The sequence below is a fragment of the Bos indicus x Bos taurus genome, chromosome 11, assembly GCF_003369695.1.
Source record: "Bos indicus x Bos taurus breed Angus x Brahman F1 hybrid chromosome 11, Bos_hybrid_MaternalHap_v2.0, whole genome shotgun sequence".
NCBI lineage: Eukaryota > Metazoa > Chordata > Mammalia > Artiodactyla > Bovidae > Bos > Bos indicus x Bos taurus.
The window spans coordinates 106079994-106091806 of NC_040086.1; the positions used below are offsets into that span (position 1 = coordinate 106079994).

At 40.8% G+C, this 11813-nt stretch overlaps 1 pseudogene; it reads right to left on the bottom strand.

Moving 5' to 3' along the window:
- Positions 1 to 1961: 1961 nt before the first annotated feature.
- Positions 1962 to 4085, bottom strand: LOC113901937 (annotated as a pseudogene).
- Between the last annotated feature and the right edge of the window lie 7728 nt (positions 4086 to 11813).

Sequence of the window (11813 nt, forward strand, 5' to 3'; positions counted from 1 at the left end):
AATGCAACTTTATCTAATGCTTTTGGAGGGTGGCTCCTGACCAATCACCTTTAGAGAAAAATAAGTTTTCTGAAGAAAGGGTCTTAAAATGTTAACAGGCCTCCGGGCCAGAAGATGATGCAAATTACCTAAGCTTTTGCATATGATAAGTTTGCAGGAAGAAAGCCTGGCTTGCTGGCTGATTCTACCCCTTCCCCCATTATCCTCTATGCATAACTTAAGGTATAAAAACTACTTTGGAAAATAAAGTGCAGGCCTTGTTCACCGAAACTTGGTCTCACCATGTCGTTCTTTCTCTTACCTTCTGGCTGAATTATTCAGCCTCTTTTCTCCACTGAATTTCCTCACTGAGCTATCCTTATTCTATTACTCTTTATATCCTTAATTAATGTTTAATTAAGCAGTTGTTTCCTGGTCCTCGACGACGCCGTCCCTGCTTCGAATTCCCTGGATCCACCGGGGCTGGACCCCGGCAGATCCCTTTTGACCCGTCATCTGGGCCATTTCGCTAGCCTTTTTAGGTACTTACAAGACTCTTTCTTAAGCTTAGGAAACCTCAGCTATTTTTTTTTTTTTTCTTTCTGCACTGTGCTTGCAGGTATAGATAAGGTGTGTTTTCACCAGACATTTGAGCCAGCACATCTTTAACTGTCCTTACTTATTAGTGGGGCTTCCCCAATGGCTCAGCAGCAAAGAATCATCTGCAAGGCAAGAGACATGATTTCAATCCCTGGGGGAACATCCCCTGGAGAAGGAAATGGCAACCTACTCCAGTATTCTTGCCTGGAAAACCCCATGGACAGAGGAGCCTGGCGGGTTACAGTCCATAGGGTCACACAGAGTCGAACACAACTGAGCATGCACACACTTACACGCACTTATTCTGAGTGAAATTGTTCCCCCAGAACATGTGTTAAGTTCCTAACCTGAAGAACTTCAGAGTTTGGTTATAGGATCATTGGGTTATAGGGTCATTATTTGGATATAGGGTCATTGAAGATGCAATTGTTAATATGAAGTCATACTGAAGTAAGGTGGACTGTTAATCCCGTGTGAGTGATGTCCTTACAAGAATGAAGAAATCTGGACACAGATGTAGAGGGAAGATGACCATGAGAAGACAGCAGAGACTGGAAAGATGCTTACAAGACAAGGAATGCCTGGGACCATGAGCAGCTGGAAAAAACAAGGAAGGAACCTCCCCTAGAGCTTCATAGAGAGCCTGGTTCTGCCAATACCTTGACTTCAGACTTGTAGGCTCCAGAACTGTGAGAAAATAAATTTTTGTTGTTCTAAGTCAATGAGTGTGTGGTACTGGTTAATGCAGACTGATGAAACTAATATATTTCTTTACAGTAATTTTTAAAAGTTAGAACTTGGGTTTCACTTTAGTTTTTCTTAGTCTCCCAGGCTATCATCCTTTCTGCTCTAGGAGCTCTTCAAATGTATCTGAAGTTTCTTTGGTAAACCTGTGGTTTTGCAGCAACCTCCCCTGAATCCAGTGTGCTACCCAGAAGGGGCACCAGATTCCTTTTGAAAGTTTCACTGACCTTTAAGCCCTTCTCACATTGCCAATCTCAGGTTCAGCCCTTACTCTGTAGTTTACCATAGAGGCTCACTGCTGTGCTTCTAACTATTTAAATTATACTTTTGGAATTATTTAAAAAATAGCAACAACAAAGATGTTCTCCTCTCTTGAGTTTTATCTTTGGCAATTGACGGTCATGATTCCCAAGATTAATTTCTCTGCAACTGTGCTCCTTGACCCCAAAAGAAGTTGATTTAAGAACTTGGAAATCAGGATTGCAATTCATTGCTTCTCTTCAGAATTTGTACAGTTTACATCCACTTAGAACACCTTGTTGCTGCTTTAATAATGGTGTTGAGGTTAGGTGAGGCATAAATTAAAATAAAGTTTAATATAAATAATTTAACATGGCAATATCGATGTCTTCACATAAATGTGAAATCTAATTTAACAATGAAGTGTTTACTAAGATAAGTTGGATAAAATAAGCTAAACTGTTTCTAAATAACGTATACAATCAATTTTTTGCCAGTATTTTCCGAAATAGCAGACTATTCAGCATATTCAGGAATGCTTTTTATTTTGCCCTATGAGAATAGCTCACAATATCACTCACATGGTAGACACCAAACATTTGAATCTGAATTAAAAAAAAAATCCAGTTGATGGTTTAAGTGGGTCTTAGATTGCATCACTTTACAACCACCCCAACATAGAACAATATTCCTGACATCTGACAGCAACCACATTTTTAACTTGGTTTTAAACTACCACTTCCTGTCAAACCATTGTAATTTCTTCAAATCCCTAAAATATAAAAGGATGTTAAGTTGCTGAGGGAATATAGGGGTATGTCTGCATTTTTGTTTTGATACAGAAAGAGAGAGTATGACTTTCCAAAATCTGACCCTGATTTCCAGATCTGCATGTCGAAAAATGACATGTTTTCAAACAACACGAGAACCATGGAATTACCGAGAGTGACCGCCAGTGAATCTAGTGGGAGTCAGAAGCAGACAGAAATGGTTTTTAGCAGACAAGGTGCAGTTGAGGAACAGCTACTGCCTGGAATGACATGGGGATGGACAAGAAGCTTACTTTAGCACCTCCCTTGTTCTGTCTCCACAATGTATAAAATGGAAGCATTTTTGAAAGCAGTGGCTAAATCTTATTATCAGTTAAATAGAAACTATCCAGGTCAAAACTGTCAAGTGTCACAGATGCGAATAGTAGCAATTTGTTAAAAATGTGCATTATAGTCTTTTAAACCTTTTATCTTACTTATAAATTATATGAAAAATAGAACACACGTGCAAAGTCATTTTGCTCATATAAAAATGGTAGAAATAAAATTACCCTATCAAAGATAATAAAAACAACACATCTGCGTGTGGCATAGTTCCAAGACAGTCAGTGTTACAAGATACATTTTAATGTTTATTAGAGACAGGAAATAACATTTTCAAAGGCTTTCCTCAAGGCATTTTTTACCTCTTGGTTCCTCAGGCTGTAGATCATGGGATTCAACGTAGGAATGACTATTGTGTAGACAGAGGCCATTTGTCTGTGTCAAGGGAGTGGTTTGATTTGGGCTGCAGATACATGAAGATCAGAGTCCCATAGAATATAGTGACAGCAGTCAGATGAGAACCACAGGATGAGAATGCTTTGTGCCTCCCTTCTGCAGATTGGATTCTCAGGATGGCAGCCACAATGTATAGGGAAGAAATAAGGACCGTGGTCAAAGGGCTGATCATGTTGAATCCAGCAAAGATAAAAATCAAGATCTCTTTGAGGCTGGTGTCTGAGCATGCAAGGACCATCAAAGGGACATGATCACAATAGAAGTGATTAATAACATTGGGGCCATAGCAGATCAATCGAAAAGTAACAACTGTGTGGAGGAAAGCAACAGAAAAGCTGTATCAGTAAGGGCCTGCTACCAGTTGCATGCACACCTTTTGGGACATGATCACCATGTAGAGAAGAGGACTGCAGATGGCCACATAGCAGTCATAAGCCATGACTGCAAGAAGGAACGTCTCCAAAATCAAGAAGTTCAGGAAAAAGCCCAGCTGTGCGCACATGCATAGAGAGATATGGACCTGTGCTTGGTCAGGAGGGTCTCCGGGAACTTTGGGGCTATTGATGAGGAGTAACAGAAGTCTACAAAGGCCAGATTACTGAGAAAAAAGTACATGGGTGTGTGAAGGTGAGGATCCAACCGGATCAAGGAAACGATGCCAGCGTTTCCCACCAGAGTTAGAGAATATACCACTAGAATGAGAAGAAAGAGAAGCATTTCACTCTCTCTCTGGACTGAAAAGCCCAAAAGAACGAGTTCCATCACCTGGTAATACTCTCTTCAGTCATTTGTTCTAGTCTCTGAACTGCTGAAAAGAGGCAAGTTAAAGAAGATAAGTTATCAGGAGTAAGGAATTGTCATCAGATGCCAAAGCGTGTGTGTTTTAACTTGAGAAAGTATTGCTCATTGAAGCAGAATAAGTCGCTCAGTCGTGTGCGACCCTTTGCGACCCCGTGGACTGTAGCCTACCAGGCTCGTCCATTCATGGAATTTTCCAGGCAAGAGTACTGGAGTGGGGTGCCATTTCCTTCTCCAGGGATCTTCCTGACCCAGGGATTGAACCCAGGTCTCCCGCATTGCAGGCAGACGCTTTACCGTCTGAGCCACCAGGGAAGTTCCCCAGAAGTTCTGAAGCACAATATCATAACAAATAAATATATCCCCTCTCAAACTCTCCTGTCTGATTATTTATAATTTTCTGAAGCCAAAAATTGAGGTTTAATAAAAATAATGTTTATAAATATATGTAATATTTTAAGTTTAGATTATTTTTAGTCATATTAAATAATAGAATAAAGACATTTTAAAATACCCTGCTCCCATATTTACTTCTCAGTGGAGTAAAACTTTAATATGTAACATTTTATTTGTTTTAATAGATATTTATTTTAACAAATGTTCATTATGCTAAATATAATACAAAGCTAAACAGGATATTCCATGGATAGAAAAGTGGAGGAAATTGAATATTTCTATTTGTGAATTAGGCACATTTTGGATTCATATGTAATTTATTCATTTTCAAATACTACTTTCTAAAAGTGAAAAAGCACACTTGTAGTTAGAATACACATATGTTAAAAAGTAGAGTCCTTTATAATCATTTACTCAGTGGACTTGAGTTTGGCTTCTTTTTCCTATTTGGAACCAGTCTGTTGTTCCATGTCCAGTTCTAACTGTTTCTTCCTGACCTGCATACAGATTTTTCAAGAGGCAGGTCAGGTGGTGTGATATTCCCATCTCTTTAAGAATTTCCCCCATTTTATTGTGATCCACACAGTCAAAGGCTTTGGCATAGTCAATAAAGCAGAAATAGATGTTTCTCTGGAACTCTCTTGATCCAGTGGATGTTGGCAATTTGATCTGTGGTTCCTCTGCCTTTTCTAAATCCAGCTTGAACATCTGGAAGTTCACGGTTCACGTATTGCTGAAGCCTGGCTTGGAGAATTTTGAGCATTACTTTACTAGCGTGTGAGATGAGTGCAACTGTGAGGCAGTTTGAACATTCTTTGTCATTGCCTTTTTTTGGGACTGGAATGAAAATTGACCTTACAACCTAGAGGTTTTCAATTGCAAATGCTAAAAGAACCAGCTTTGCAGTTTCCAAGGAAAAAAAAAGTTTCATTTTAAGCAATTTTCTCTGAAATCCAAGGAATATCATGGCCATCCTGCATCAAAAAGTCATGTTTCCTTTATGTACTCATAGTTTCATGCCTAAATTATAGACCAAATAATGCTCAAATTGACTCTGATATCAGGGGCAGATCAGCTGATAAAAAGCTTGGATTGTTCCTCTGAAGGGAAGTGAAACCTTGGTCCCATCAGAAGAATCTGAGGGTTTAAGGGAATTTGCAGGAGTGGGGAAAGCTTGGTCCAACCTACATGTACCATAATTTTAAATAATGCTTATTTACTTTACTGAAGTAAAAAAAATTATAAAAACAAATATAAATCACTGAAAGGTAAAGAAATTCATAATATGTGATTGAAAGCTTCATTCTAAGCAAACTGTGTTCTCTTAACCTAGAGAGTAGACTAAATTGCAGTCTGACCAGCTTACCAGATAACAAACAAACAAAAAAATTGTTTATGGGTAAGCTTAGAAAAGTCTTTTCCATATATCTTGAAGGAGCAGTATTTTTGCAAAGGCATCAGTGTGAAACCATAGAAGGCATGCTTAAAACCTGATTGAATTGAAATTGACAAAGTAATCTGGTCACTGCTGCAACCTGAAACACTTGAATATGATAACTAGGATTATAACTGACAGCATTTTACCAGAACACATCAGGCTTTCAAGAATGTCACATAATTTCTAGGATATCTATATTAGTATCATCAACCATACAATATAACTTGAGAAGATTCATCACTCTTTCTGACAACACTTCCCATGTAATTTAACACGTCCAATGAACTCAGGTAGTTTAATATCTCTCTTTGGGATGTCTCAGGGGCCCTCTGAAGCACCCCAAAGTTAGCTCGACGTCAAATGACTTCTTTGCTTTACCTCTTCTGTATATTTACCTGAGATCTAATCTTTACTATTTTCACTCCTTCTTCTAGCTTTGAGTTTGGTCTGCGCTCCCCTTTCTGCCTAGGGTAAAGATAGGTTGCTTATTCGAGCTTTCTTTTTAATGGATGCATTCACAGCTTTACATTTCATTGTTGGTGATGTTTTTCCAGAATCCAATACATTACTGCAGCTTCCTAAGTCCATACCTAGGATTTGTTGGCATAAAGTTCAACCAGGAAATGTGAAATTCATGAAAATCTGATATGTCCTGGTAAAATGTTGTCACATAATTTCTAGGATATCTATATTAGTAACATTAACCATACACTATAACCTGACAAGATTCAATTTTAAACAAAAGTTACTTCAAACAGGTCAACAAAAGTAACAAATCTTTAGCTATACTGACTAAGAAAAAAGACAACTAAAATCAGCAACAAAGAGGAAACATAACTGCTGATATGAGAAAACAGCACAGTAGGGGAGAGCTCTGAGCAGCTGAGCGCTGTGAGATGGGATAACCTGATGAAATTCTGTTATTTAAGCCTCAGTCTGTGGTATTTTATTCTGGCAACCCTAGCAAACTAGCACAGCTTTATCCTCTTTCTTGCAAATAAAAGTTATGAAAATAGTGCCAAAACCCACAAAGTATATAAAGTATCCGAAAGGAGGAAAAACGAAAAGGATGAACTACCTAGGGTGTTGGTATGTTCTGCTGACCATTGGGCAGTGGTGACCGTTGGGCAGTGCCGGGCCCAGGCCAAGTGCTTGAGACAGAGATGGTTGTAGTGGGAGTGGACGTGGTGCCCAGCGGCCAAGACTGTCTGCTTTAGCTGCAGATCGTTCCCCTTCCTCAACTCAGTAAACACCCGCCGTGGTCGCTGGGTGGGGACAAAGGTCTGCAGAGGTGACACTGTCAAAGACATTGTTGACTCTCCTTGGACATGGATCCGCATGGCCTTCAGCCTGCCCCTGTCCTCTCTGCTGATGTGCCCTGAGCCCCTCCTGGGCACAAGCCTCACCAGGGGCTGGGAACACAACCAGAGGCGACCGCCCAGCCTGCACCACAGGCCCTGGCCTGGTAGGGAGGCGGCGTGAGCTGGGTGAGTGCTCCACAGGGTGCTGGCCGGGGTCTCGTCTACCCGGCAGCTGTGAGTCAAAGGCGGGAGTAGCTTTTTCTTTGTTTCTTACCAAAGTTAAAATAAAAACATCCAAACCACCAGCCTTGATGTACTCCTTTCCCTATTTGGAACCATGTATTGTTGTTCCATGTCCAGTTTTAACTGTTGCCTCCTACAGGTTTCTCAAGAGGCAGGTCAGGTGGCCTGGTATTCCCATCTCTTTCAGAATTTTCCACAGTTTGTTGTGATCCACACAGTCAAAGGCTTTGGCATAGTCAATAAAGCAGAAATAGATGTTTTTCTGGAACTCTCTTGCTTTTTTGATGATCCAGCGGATGTTGGCCATTTGATCTCTGGTTCCTCCAGCCCAGCATTTCTCATGATGTACTCTGCATATAAGTTAAATAAGCAGGGTGACAATATACAGTAAGTCAAGGCACCAGCAAGATCACAGGATCTGCAATCAACAGGGATCTTAATGGTACCAGAGAGCCTTTTTTTGCCGTGCTGCAGGAGGTGCATGCTGCTACTTTATTCTTGCCACCCTGGAGTTGCAGCTTCCTAAGTCCTTACCTAGCATTTGTTGGCATAAAGTTCAACCAGGAAAAACAGAAAACAAAACCTGTTTTAATGTGTCTCTTGATATTTGGTTTTGTTTTACATTTGCAAGAGCAAAACACAGAAAATGAAGCAAAAGGTACTTTCAAACATATGTGGTTACCTGATTTAGAATTACTGATTCAAAGAGTGTCTGTAAAAATAAAATGTGATGTCCACTTCCAGCTTTAAGAGAAACAGCATCTGAACGTCCTCACCTGGCACTGGTAATTAGAAAGCTGAACAAAATACTCGGAACAACTGTTTTCAGGTCCTGGACAGCAGGCCATGCAGGACTAAGTTCCTAGAGTGAAGATGGATACACACATCCATCTGAAGACTCCTGGCTGTCTGCCTTCAGGCAATTTCCATGCTGCAGGTACAGGGAGGGGAACCCAGATGCAGCCCAGCAAAGCCCTGATCTGAGAACACAGGTGAGCCAGGGAGGCGCAGCAGGTGATATGTGTGGGGCAGGGCATCCAAAAGAGAGCTACTCAGACAGAAAGAATGATTTCAAGTGCCTAATGAGCCTGCTGAGTCTCTGTCATCTGATCACACACGGCTTGGCTTCTCTAAAATGTCTATTCATGAGTCTTTTCTGGTTGTAATGTTGTCTATTTTTTTTTTCCTATAGATCTGTTATTATTTGCTTAAAATACTTAGGTGATCCAATGTTGTTTTATATATTTGCATATGTATGTGTGTGTGTGTGTGTGTGTGTGTGTGTGTAGTTTTTGATGTATTAACCCTTTGTCATACAATGGCCTTCTTTGATGTTTGTTATCATTTTTTCTTAAAGTCTATTTTGTCTGATGTAAGAATTACTATGCCCCCTTTCTTTCTGTTTTCATTCCTGTCAAATACCTTTATCTATCCCCTCACTTTGAGCCTTTGTGTATCCTTAAAGCTGAAGTGAGTTTCTTGTAGACAGCATAGAGTTGGGTCTTTTTTTTTTTTTTAAAGCATCTGTGTCTTCTTATTGGTGAACCCACTCTATTTGCATTTAGACTGGGTATTGATATGTAAGAACTGACTCCTGCCATCTGAGTGATTGCTTTCTGGTTGTTTTTTGTCTCCACTGATTCCTTTTCCCTTTGTTTCTGCCTACTTTTGTAAATTGGTGGCTTTTCATCGGGGTATTGTTTCCCCTTTCTATATTCCTTGCATCTACTCTAGATTTTTACTGTGGTTACCATGGAGCTTACCTTAAAATTTTGTACCTAAAACAGTTTGTCTTGTGCTGATTGCAACCTGGCTTTTTTAGCCAATAAAGTGGCTCCGCCATGTAACTCTTCCTCTGCAATGTTCTGATGTTCCAGTTCTCTCTGATGCTGTGTGTTTGGTGATAAGGTGTATTAGCTGTAGTTACTTTCAGTCATCCTTTCCTTGAGCCTTTATACTTGAAATTGTTAATATACCATTCTTCTAAGTAACTGGAATTAACTAAATCTGACTATACATTTTTACCTGACTTAGTGTGTTATATACTTTTGTGTGTGTTCATGTGTTACTTTGCGTCTTTTTTATTCTGCTTGAACTTCTTCAGCATTCTTTGCAAGGCAGGTCTGGTGGTGATGAACTCCCTCAGCGTTTCTTTAGGAAAACCTTTATTTTCCCTTCATATTTGAAGGATAAGTTTGGTGAATAGAGTTTTCCTGGTTGGCAATTTTTATTGCTCTGCCCTCTGAATATTTCATTTTACTCTCTCCTGGCCTGTAGTTTTCTTCTGAGAAATCCCCTGATAGCCTCGTGGGGTTTCCTGTGTCAGTTATAGTCATGCCTGTAAGTAAATCAGACATTCCTATTTTAGATAGGAAAATTTAATCAGTATTTTGGAACAACAGTAAGGAAAATTGTCATGGTCTGGGCTCTGGTTGGAAAAGAATTTCCTGACATGAGACAGAGTGAGAGGGAAATAAAGTTTCTTAGCATGAGAGACGCTATTAGAACAGTGGGCCAGATCAAGAGAGAACCATCTTTGAACAGGGGCCCTTAGTCCAATTTTATACCCAGGGTACAGGGAGCAGAATGTGGGTCATTGCTGATTGGATGGGGGGGGTGGGGTTGCGGAGAGTAAAGCAAAGACCTTCTCCCTATGGGCTAGGAGGGGAGACAGGTTGTACTGCTCAGGAGGACCTGAAATCCGTTAGTAGTTACACCATGGGGGAGGGAAGGACGATCAGGGTCTGGTTCTCGTTCCTGTATTCTGTTCCCCCTCTATTTTCTCTGCTCTTCCGTCCTTGGGTCTCCACCTTCCTCCCTCTCTTTATTTTTAGGGCCAATTCTTTGGCCCCCTTTGATACCCTGCTCACGTCTAACCATCTACCTATTTCCCTTCTCAGGCATTTGGGAACCCGGTCTCAGGGGAAAAGGGGAGATGACCACTCTGGCTTCTTCAGGCTGTAGGGGCTTCGTGGGGCTCTAGGTTCCCTTTGCCTGCTCTCTGCCAGGATGCATTTACAGAAGGAGATGAGAGTCCATGGAATGATAAGGCAGCTTGTTTCAGCATTGTCTGGGTGTTGGCCAGGGAATATTCTTGTCAAACTATCACTTGGAGATTTGCTGTATTCTAGAAGAAGCCAACTTAGCAAGAAAGTTAAAGAGACATGGCCCAAAGATTGAGAGAAGCCGAAAAGATCCCAAAGAGCTAGCCAGGAGAACCAGGGCCAGACATTGGGTCATGACATTAGTGTTTCTCTGGGTGCAAGAAGAGGCGAGAAGTTGGGCTCATAAAAACCTTTACCTGAAAACATCCGACTCCCTGAAGGCCGGTTCTTCTGGGTTTTTCCCAGAGCACAGAGTGCCTTATTTCTGATCTCCACCCTGAACTCCTTTCAAGGTCAGCAGTTTGCAGTGGTCATGATGTAATCTTTGTAGAGACAGCTGGCAAGTGCCGACTTCCAGTCAGCAGGGTCCCTTCATAATCACATGTTTGACCATGCTTTGGGGGCATTTCAGGGCCCTCGTGTCCCAGGTCTAATGAAGATTCCATTGACAGGCTATTGTGTGCTGTTACTAGACCAGACCTTGGAAGTAGCAAAAGTCTCAGGACCACACCTGTCTTACTAGCCTCTTGGCCCAGGAGAATATTCCCTCTTGTTGCTTCTTTCCATATCTAGAGTTACATTATTACATTCATCGATCTCATCAGTTCAGTTCAGTTCAGTTCAGTCACTCAGTCGTGTCCAACTCCTTCCAACTCCATGAATCGCAGCACGCCAGGCCTCCCTGTCTATCACCAACTCCTGGAGTTCACTCAAACTCACATCCATCGAGTCGGTGATGCTATCCAGCCATCTCATCCTCCTTCATCCCCTTTTCCTCCTGCCCCCAATCCCTCCCAGCATCAGAGTCTTTTCTAATGAGTCAATTCTTTGCATGAGGTGGCCAAAGTACTGGAGTTTCAGCTTTAGCATCATTCCTTCCAAAGAACACCCAGGACTGATCTCCTTTAGGATGGACTGGTTGGATGTCCTTGCAATCCAAGGGACTCTCAAGAGTCTTCTCCAACACCACAGTTCAAAAGCATAAGGAACTGCATATCAGCATTTTATCACGTCAGCCACACATTTAGTTATGTAAGAAACAATCTCCTGAAACAAGCAACATGGAAAATAATATAGCTAGCAGGTATTAGTAAGGTCACAAGCAAGAATTTAAGTCAAGAACTTTCATTAGGTAGAGCCCAGTATACCCCAGGTCATCTGACACAGTTAAGTGAATATAGCCATGTGTTAATCTCCTGATTGTACATCATGGAGGATCTGACCTTTATCCAAAGATTGGTTACTAAGATAAGCTTTAGAAAAAAACATAGAGTGTCCTTTTAAATAACTTAACTAATTAAACCTTTTAGCAATATAACATAACAGCAAGAAACTATCTCAGAAGTGGGTCATGGTAAACACAGACCTTAACTAACAAAACTAGAACTTAATATTAAGTGAAATATATATTTTTTGTCAT